Below are 9,313 nucleotides of genomic sequence, written 5' to 3'. Positions count from 1 at the left end.
TTTCGGTTTTATGTTTAAATAATTTATGTGCTTTTTATTTCTCTCCGAATTGACTGTTTGTGTGTGCCTGTATGTCTACGAGCTGAGCTGAGGAAACTCCTCCCCGCAAGTAAATGTTCAATTACTATGCTCTAAAGTTAGGGGGCGCTGAACTATCATTCCACACTTTAACATGGCGAGCGGTGGTAAAGTGAGGCTACAGTACGAGGAGGCGCGGCATCTTTTAAATCTGTGGCGTGGAGACATTCGGTTTTGCTGTTGAGTATAATGCTGAGGAAGAAAAAACGGTAAACAAAAAAATGACTGTCTGCAAGCATTGTTTTACACGTGTAGCCTACTCAAACGGAAACACTTCCAATATGATTGCACAACTGCGGCGCCATCACCCAGCAATATCAATGTCTGAATGCAGGATAGCAATAAAGTCCTCCAAAAAACAACAGTCCCTCGCTGAATCCTTCCAGCAAACATACCCAGCTGGTTCCGAGAGACACATGAAAATAACAAAGGCAGTGGGGGGGGTCATTGCCAAAGATTTGCAGCTGTTTTCGGTGATTGGAGATGCGGGCTTTTGTCATCTTATAAAAATACTCGATCCGCGTTACAGACTACCGTCTCACACTTTTTTCAGCATCGAGATAATTCCCGACCTCTATGAAAAGACATACAACAGTATTGTGTACGAATTGGCTCAAGCACAGAGCCTTGCTCTTACCACAGATGGTTGGACCTCGCGGGCAACCGTGAGTCACCTCACTGTAACTGTTCACTACATGTCGGATTGGGAAGTGAAAAGCTGAAGGATACTTTACTTTCTGAATGAAGGATACTGTACTGGAGTACTGTTAAGTTTAATTAAGATGGTTTATTTATGTTCACTGAAGTACAAGTATGTTTACAGTATTTGAAATGGTCAATTTATGTTCACTCACTTCACATGTATGTTTATTTTCAAAATTTAGTTTGTACATGCGCTACCAGCAGCTGTGAGATGTCAGTGTTAATTTTAAAATAATAAATGTTTATATTATACAAAACACTAGGAACCAGTGGACTTTGCTTTTCTTTTAAGTAAAATAAAGGAGTATTGCAATAAATTGTTTTTATTTGTTTCTTCTTAACCTCTTACTGTTCCTATTGCCTAAGCATAGAATAACAAAAAACACTTTTATGTGTTAAGCCATCAGAACCGAACCGAAAACCGTGGTTAAAAAAACCAGGCATGTATTGAACCGTGGGCTAACTGTATTGTTGCATCCCTAATGTTTACAAAAGTATGTGCACCCCTGACTTTCACACCCATATCTAGTTCTATGGAAAGACTTTGCTGAAGAATGGAGCTTGTCATGACAGCTAAAAGGAAATTATCTTGGAATGATATATGAGTGGGGTGGTAGGGGTGCACATACTTTTACTGCAATTATCAGATCAGCCAATCAAATTGCAGTATAAGGCAAATGTATAAGGCAATGCAGACAGAATGTGATATAGTGTGAACATGACGTGTTGTGTACAGGTGTACCTATTAAAGTGGACAGTAAGTGTGTATTCCAAGCAGTAAAGTGTTTATCCTGAGGCTGGGTTTCTCTTACCATAACCTTCGTCTTATATCTGTGGTCTAATCTCTAAGGTGCTGCTATGTCTGCCTGTCTGTCTGTCTGTCTGTCTGTCTGTCTGCCTGCCCTGATATCACTGAGAGGGACAGTAAGGAGCTTCTATGTCTGTCTGTCTGTCTGTCTGCAATGACGTCACTGAGAGGGACAGTAAGGAGCTTCTATGTCTGTCTGCCTGTCTGTCTGTCTGCAATGACGTCACTGAGAGGGACAGTAAGGAGCTTCTATGTCTGTCTGCCTGTCTACCTGCCCTGACGTCACTGAGAGGGACAGCTGTCTGTCTGCCTGCTGTGCCCTGACGTCATTGAGAGGGACGGTAAGGAGCTGCTCTGTCTGCATTAGCCATCAGTGAGCACCAGAGATCAGACATGATGCTGAGGGAGGTGTCTAATGCAGCAGCTGCAAGGTGTGATGCTCAGCTGGTGTTAGATGATTGGATGTTTAGACACATGGACTGCAGCACTGACATGTCTGACCTGCAGGACTAGAGCCACAGTGTTGTGGACATGGAGGCCGAGCGCTACAATAACAAGGCCCGTAACCCAGGCGCCGTGGTGTTACGCCGTGTGCACACCTGTGTACGTCTTACAGACACACGCAGTAATGCAGTGGAACTGAACACACAGCAGCTCGACACGGTCATGTGGAACATCTGCGCTGTCATGGAGCTGTGACTGAGCTAACAGGCTAACTGCAGAGCACAGGCGTATGATAAAGAGCAACATGCTAACATTAATGAGAGGAAATTAACAGTGTACCTGTGGTCCATGTTGTCCATGCAGCTTCCTGTACGGCTTAAAGCGGTCTGTTAGCAACACATGACAGCGTCAACATAGCGGTGCTGTATGACGTCACATCCCGGATCTGCTTTCCGATTGGTCCAAATGTGCATCTGCATACTACACTATAAAGTGTGTGAGAATAGCACGTTAGTGTGCGCGTGCAGTCCCGGTGTACCGTACTGTTTAGTAGGTTAGTGCTGCGCGTGCCGGTGTGCCGTACTGTTTAGTGCTGCGCGTGCAGTCCCGGTGTACCGTACTGTTTAGTAGGTTAGTGCTGCGCGTGCCGGTGTGCCGTACTGTTTAGTGCTGCGCGTGCAGTCCCGGTGTACCGTACTGTTTAGTCGGTTAGTGCTGCGCGGGCCGGTGTACCGTACTGTTTAGTCGGTTAGTGCTGCGCGGGCCGGTGTATCGTACTGTTTAGTAGGTTAGTGCTGCGCGTGCCGGTGTACCGTACTGTTTAGTAGGTTAGTGCTGCGCGTGCCGGTGTACCGTACTGTTTAGTAGGTTAGTGCTGCGCGTGCCGGTGTATCGTACTGTTTAGTAGGTTAGTGCTGCGCGTGCCGGTGTACCGTACTGTTTAGTAGGTTAGTGCTGCGCGTGCCGGTGTACCGTACTGTTTAGTAGGTTAGTGCTGCGCGTGCCGGTGTATCGTACTGTTTAGTAGGTTAGCGTACACCGGTTAGTGAACCCTGTGTACACAGGGCCTGATGTACACAGGGATTAAGGACTGTTCTGTTCTCTTTCACATAAACATATAAACAATATACAAAAAAGAGATTCACAAAACGCCAGAGATCCTGAAATATTCAATTCAAGTTTATTTGTATAGCGCTTTTTACAATAGACATTTGTCTCAGAGCAGCTTTACAGAACATAAACACAGAGCAGAAGGTAAACATAATTAATGATAAAGGAAATAACGAATAATAAAAGAAATAAGAATTAACAGAATAAAAATTCTAGATTATTATTAGATGTATATAGTTCACAATGTGTATGTATTTATTACCCTATGAGCAAGTCTGAGGTGACTCAGGCAGCAGTGGCGAGGAAAAACTGCCTTAAATTGGTAAAGGAAGAAACCTTGAGAGGAACCGGACTCAAGGGGGAACCCATCCTCATATGGGTGACACTGGGGGTGTGATTGTAATATACAGTCAGTTAAATGTGGTATTGGTGTGAGGTTCAAGGACTTCTGATCTCCTGAGTACCACAGAGTCTAACTGGAGATGTCTCAGGATTCTTAGAGTCGGCCTCGGCTCAGTGGACGCCCAAAGGCTTCGTCCCACAGAGGACGCTGGGAGCTGGTACAATGTCTGGATGCCTCGGGATGGGTACAAAGAGAGAAGCAGTGGAAAGGGATTAACATATCTGCTGTTCATAAAAATGTGCTGGTCTGATGTACTGGTGCATGATATTATGGGATGTATTATGTGTACGCCTGACTAAAGAGATGAGTTTTTAATCTACATTTAAACTGGGAAAGTGTGTCTGAGCCCCGAACACTATCAGGAAGACTATTCCAAAGTTTGGGAGCTAAATAAGAAAACGCTCTACCACCTTTAGTAGACTTAGATATTCTGGGAACTACCAAAAGTCCTGAAATACACAATATGGCCAAAAGTATGTATCCTGAACAACTCTGTCTGATCCATCCTGATGAGATGGCTGTGCTCCTGAAATGTCTGATCCACCCTGTCTGATCCATCCTGTCTGATCCATCCTGATGAGATGGCTGTGCTCCTGATCTGTCTGATCCATCCTGTCTGATCCACCTTGCCTGATCCATCCAGATGAGATGGCTGTGCCCCTGATCCATCCTGATGATCTACTGAGCCATGTTTATATCGGAACCCCTGGCTGCGCTGCTGAAGATAGCCTTGCATGTCTAGCCTGCAGTCTACCATGAGCTGGTACCACACAGACACATAGAAACAGCCGTAGACCTCCTTACTTATACACCATTCACATTTGTTATGCTCAGGTCTCTATGGTTTAACATTTGTTAAGTTCACATTATACTTTAGACTTATGAATAATAATGAACTCAAAAATGACTCGTACTCATGTCATGATCTGTTCAACAGACTCGGGGAGCACTTCTTTGTCACTCTTGCCTCTGGCTTGGATTCATTTAAAGTGTAGATATTTCTATAAAGCTGATTTTATCACATGCTTTTGGTCATTATTAAATTGACTATACAACCTACACCTAAAAAGAACCCTTATCCCTTTCACCCAACTCTCTCTCTCTCTCTCTCTCTCTCTCTCTCTCTCTCTCTCTCTCTCTCTCTCTCTCACCCAGTATTTATTTGACTACTGCACTGACTACAGTTACAGTATTCAATGATGTTTTTAAAACATTTCTTACTCCAATTCATACAAATTAGTAATGTTTTTTTTAATTTGTATGGAAATTGGCATTCCAGTGAATCTCAAAACTTAACCTGCAGCATTATTACTAACAGTTTATCTGTCTGTCTAATCAGAGGATTATTGAGTTTGGTGTCAGTCAAATGACCAGCTTCTTCTCTTTCTAGTGTCAGGGCTACATTCCTTGATGTCTGTCTGGATGTTTATTGATTGGTGTCACCAGACAGACAGAAAGGGTTTAAAGGGAGGTGGGATGTGAGTTTCTGTACTACTCAGGCACTGATAAACTGTGTCTGATACTGTCATAGACACAACTAAAACTAATATAAATCACATGTACACAAGTACGTGAATAATGCTATGATTACTGTATGCAGTGCTGCTGTTTATGAATGTGTGTATTTAAACGTGTGTATTTAAACATGTGTGTATTTAAACATGACTGTATTTAAAAGTGTGTATTTAAACGTGTGTATTTTAACATGAGTGTATTTAAACATGAGTGTATTTAAACATGAGTGTATTTAAACGTGTATTTTAACGTGTGTATTTTAACATGAGTGTATTTAAAAATGTGTGTATTTAAACTATGTTAGAAGGGGGTTTTAGACTAATAAAAACCACATGTCTACCAAGACAAGTCCTACACAGAGTTCTGTCCTTTATATGTGACTAGAGCCATGACACAGTAGCTCTCCAGAAGGTGGCAGTCCATCCACCCTGATGCCAGCCTGACACACACACACACATACACACACACACACACACACACACACACACACACACACACACACACACACACACACACAATAAGATTAGGTAGTTTAACTGCATCAAAGTGTAAAAGTCTATACTTTCCTGTACGTTATTTTTCCCAGATTAATCCCCAGCAACAGAAGCTGTATAACTCTGTTTGTGTGTGTGTGTTTGTGTGAGAAGTGCTGTGTGATTTTTTTTAAGGTATTTATTCACTTTTAGACCTAAGTGGTCTTTTGATCATTTTATTTTCTTGGGTGTTCTCTGTGTGCGTCACTAAGGTTTGGCATGCCACGCTGTGCTGCTCAAATGCTAGCCTCATAAAAAGAGCAAAACACCCTTTTTTTTCTGCTGTCACTCTCTTTTTTTTTCTTTCACGGCCGAGATTTTGTAATAAACCCTAACACACAAACCTCACAGTCTTCTGTCGCTGATTTGGACCCACAACAAACTCGACTGACGTCACACATTCGTGCACACACACACACACACACACACACACGCTGTGAGACATGGGCTTATGTGGCCATCGCCACGTTGAAAAACTACTCGGTTAGTTAATGATAATTATGCACATTCCCTTTTTAAACATTTTTTCCTCCTGTGTTTGTAGCCAAAGTGTTTTTTCTCACACACTCAATTTGATGGGAAAATTCAAGCTCTGTATGTGTCCCTGCAGCCCAGTGCAGCACTTGCTAGCATTATTTTCCAATTAAAGTTATAGAAAGTAGTGTCTGTTACGATAGAGTCACATATGCTATTGTTTTTTCAGGAATGTTCTTATTCTGTACTGCTTGAGTTTCACCATCACATTGAATGAGCTGCTCACATGTGTAGCCAAAACCCAGTGTTAGTGTAAATTAGTCATTCTTAACATAGACATTTACCTAATAATCTGTTCCTCCTGTGGTCATCTGGAGCTTTCTGCACTCATAGAGCCTATTCCACTGATAAATATGATGTGTCCTGATGTGTCGCATGGACAGCAGACAGCAGAAGGATGCCAGGATATAAAGGAAAAAGGAATAAACAAAATGCATAACAGGATGTACTGGTATTTATCTCAGTGTTGGACACTGGTCTCCATAAACGTGTTTTTGTCTCTGAGACTGTGCTGACACCATGTTGAAGCTAACCAAGGCTTTATAATGCAGGCCCCTGGTGAAAAGGGACCAGATTAATATTAATAATAAAAAAAATCTATGAATAAACATTTATGTTTTATTTTTGTCAGTCATATTTAGCTATTGTTTATTAGATTTGATAATGCAAGGGAACACAGTGCAATCCTGTACACTTAGCTAGCTAACTTAGCTAAAATGTCAGGCAACAGATAATATGATCATAAAAAAAAACATTGGATTTTTTTCATTGAGATAAATTTGCAGAAAGAAAGATCCTGGGTACATATTTTTTTTAAACTTATGCAGGGCTGTCAAGTGTCACGCATTGAGAGTGACAGTCACGCATTTTAGTCTTTTGTCACTCTCCCGCCACACATCGTATTTCTCACGCAGAAAAACTTTTTGACTATTTATCATATATTTAATAAGCCTCAACACCCAAAATGTATCAGTCCGCATCGCTGTCTCTATGGAACCGGGCAGGAATCAACCGCGTCTCAGTTCCCCTTCGGAACTCAAGCTGCGTCGAAACGCTAAGGGAACGCCCCTGCGTGACCACATTCTGAACCACGTTTGTGAATTTCCGTAAGTGTGTTTTTCCGTGTCCCTGTTTCATTACCGGGAAGGATTCGCATGATCGGTGTGTTGTTTGCTTGGGAGTGAAGCATGCACAATCGGCTTTGGAGGGAGTCGATTGCTTGCATTATAGTCGCATAGCTATGCGCACACTTCACTCTCGGAGAGCGCTCTTCGAGAAGGGCTCTCTCCCTCGCGTCTCGTTCTTGCCGAGGCAAAGCGGCGCCGGCGCTCGTGGGGCTCGCAGGCCGATATAGCAGCGGGATTGGAGGTGGATGAGTCCTCTCCAGCCTCGTCTGCTGAATCGAACTCCTGCTCCCTCGGAGAAGCAGGCTCGATGGCTGCTTCTTCTCCCGGCACGAGCAGCGCGGTATTACATGTCTCTCCCTCAGAGGAAGGAGAGCTGATGGATGCTAGTGAGCTCATGGGCTCCTCACAGCCTGTGCTGTATGAGAAGCTCCTCGAGGTCATGACACGAGCTGTAGCCAAGCTGGATCTAAATTGGCCGGTGGAGCAGCAGGAGCAGCGCGCGCCCAGGATGAGCTTTTCCTCCGTCCTGTGTTGCTTCCTGGGCACCGAGGTGTCCAGATCCTGGGAAACCCTGTACTCGGTGCACGCTTCTCCTCGTCACTCCTTGCTCTACGCGAATGTTGGTGGGGCTAAGGCGTGCAGCTATGGGGCGATGCCACGTGTGGAAGAGATGCTAGCTAGCTATCTCTCCCCTAGCGTAGCATCGTCGCTAAAGGCCCCCGTGTTCCCTACTACTGTAAGCCACTACGTGCTACATCGGCCTTAGTAGGGAAGGCTTACGCGGCAGCAGGCCAGTCAGCGGGTTGCCTCCACACCATGGGTGTGTTGCAGGCATACCAGGCTGCTACGTGATTTGGATGAGGGATTTAGCTCAGGGGCCGCTGATATTAAGGAGTTGCGTCGCACTGCCGTCTTAACCCTTCGGGCCACGAAACACATGGCGCGGGCCGTTGGTCTGTCCATGGCGACAGGAGAGTGCGGGAAGGCCAGCCACTCACTGTGAAGCCATTCCCGCTCTGCCTCCTGCACATGAGGCCCCTTCAGTGGTGGCTCTGGGGCAGAGGGTTTTCTCTCAGGGGAAACCCATATCATACCATCAAGGTCTCGCGGCGAGCCTTGGATGTTTGGAAAGGCTGAACCTTTCTGTCCCAAGGCCCAGTGTTGGGGACTCCATGTCATTGCGTGACGCTAACGATGGACGCTTCCCTCACGGAGTGGGGAACGGTCATGAGTGGCCACTCCGCCCAGGGTCTGTGTAGTGGCCCATGTCTCTCGTGGCACATAAATTGCCTGGAGATGATGGCAGTGTTTTGGGGGTTAAAGGCCGAGGCCTGGGGAATGGCGTCTCCACCCCGAGGTGGTGGAGCTCATATGGCGGAGGTTCTACCGAGCCAAGGTGGATCTTTTTGTGACCCAGGTGACCTTGCACTGTTCCCTCTGGTTCTCTCTCTCTCACCCAGCCCAGTTAGGTCTGGATGCCATGGTACAGTCGTGGCCGAAGCTACGCCTGTACGCCTTTCCACCGATCGCACTGGTCCCTGGAGTTTTGGAGAGAGTTTGCCGGGATGGAGTCCGTCTCCTCCTGGTAGCACCTCGATGGCCGGGCAAGCCATGGTTTGCCGATCTGGTGTCCCTACTCGAGGGCCCTCCGTGGGAAATTCCCCCCAGGAACCCTGGTTCACCCCCGCCCAAAGCTGTGGAGGCTGTGGCCCCTGAGGGGGCACAGTTCAAAGTGGCTGGTCGCTCTACCGAGGTATTAGAGACCCTTCTCCACTCCAGAGCTTCCTCCACGAGGAGGTCATATGCCGCACGATAGCGTCTGTTCATGTCATACGCCTCCCATGTGAGCACCATGTCCTGGAACCAGTTAACTGCCTGATCGGCTCAGTTATGGAGTTCTTACAGGAACAGTTTGCCGCTGGGTTAACCCCTCGACTCTGAAGGTTTACGTGTCCGCTATCGCGGCTTATAGCACCCCGCCAACGCGGCAGTCGCTGGGTAGGCACCCACTGGTGACACGTTTCCTTCCTGAGGCTGAGGACCGGTGGTGCGACCCAGA

General features: G+C 45.8%; 1 protein-coding gene across 2 annotated transcripts in view; it reads right to left on the bottom strand.

Annotated features, from left to right (window-relative positions):
• The window catches only part of tax1bp1a (Tax1 (human T-cell leukemia virus type I) binding protein 1a), a 52,478-nt gene extending 49,874 nt beyond the window's left edge, over window positions 1–2,604 (bottom strand). Inside the window, exon 1 of one of the 2 annotated variants that reach the window (XM_047807856.1) lies at window positions 2,372–2,604. The gene's annotated coding sequence lies outside the window, so the exon portion shown is untranslated. The remainder of the gene's footprint in view (window positions 1–2,371) is intronic. The other variant, XM_027144393.2, reaches the window with a different exon arrangement.
• Window positions 2,605–9,313: the final 6,709 nt, after the last annotated feature.

Source organism: Tachysurus fulvidraco, chromosome 24 (genome assembly GCF_022655615.1).
Source record: "Tachysurus fulvidraco isolate hzauxx_2018 chromosome 24, HZAU_PFXX_2.0, whole genome shotgun sequence".
Lineage (NCBI taxonomy): Eukaryota > Metazoa > Chordata > Actinopteri > Siluriformes > Bagridae > Tachysurus > Tachysurus fulvidraco.
This window is presented reverse-complemented; position numbering and strand designations above follow the sequence as displayed.